Source organism: Mastomys coucha, unplaced genomic scaffold (genome assembly GCF_008632895.1).
Source record: "Mastomys coucha isolate ucsf_1 unplaced genomic scaffold, UCSF_Mcou_1 pScaffold23, whole genome shotgun sequence".
Taxonomy (NCBI): Eukaryota; Metazoa; Chordata; class Mammalia; order Rodentia; family Muridae; genus Mastomys; species Mastomys coucha.
The window spans coordinates 12179185-12179610 of NW_022196906.1; positions in this window are offsets into that span (position 1 = coordinate 12179185).

Genomic DNA, 426 nt, shown 5'->3' on the forward strand with positions numbered 1-426 from the left:
ATTTTATATTTGTACCTAAATATTCATTTTGTTTATTTTAGTTCACATATAAGTTGTAAAATTTGTACCTATTAAAAGAGCATTAAGATTTTCATAGATATTTATAATGTATAATATATATATTAGTTTAAATTGTGTATCTTTCATATAGTTGTCTTTTATTTAAGTTGAATTTACATTTTGAAATTTACAGTAAAATATCACTCATTTCATTAATCATTTATTTGTTCTCCCATGGAAACAATTATCTTCATATATATTTTGCAACATCTCCAGTTTTTTACCTCTGATTAACTTAGGGTTCTAAAAATGTTCCATTAGGTCCGGAGTGGTGGTACATGCCTTTAATCCTAGTACATGGGAGGCAGAGGCAGGCAGATTTCTAAGTTCAAGGCCAGCCTGGTCTACAGAGTGAGTTCCAGGACA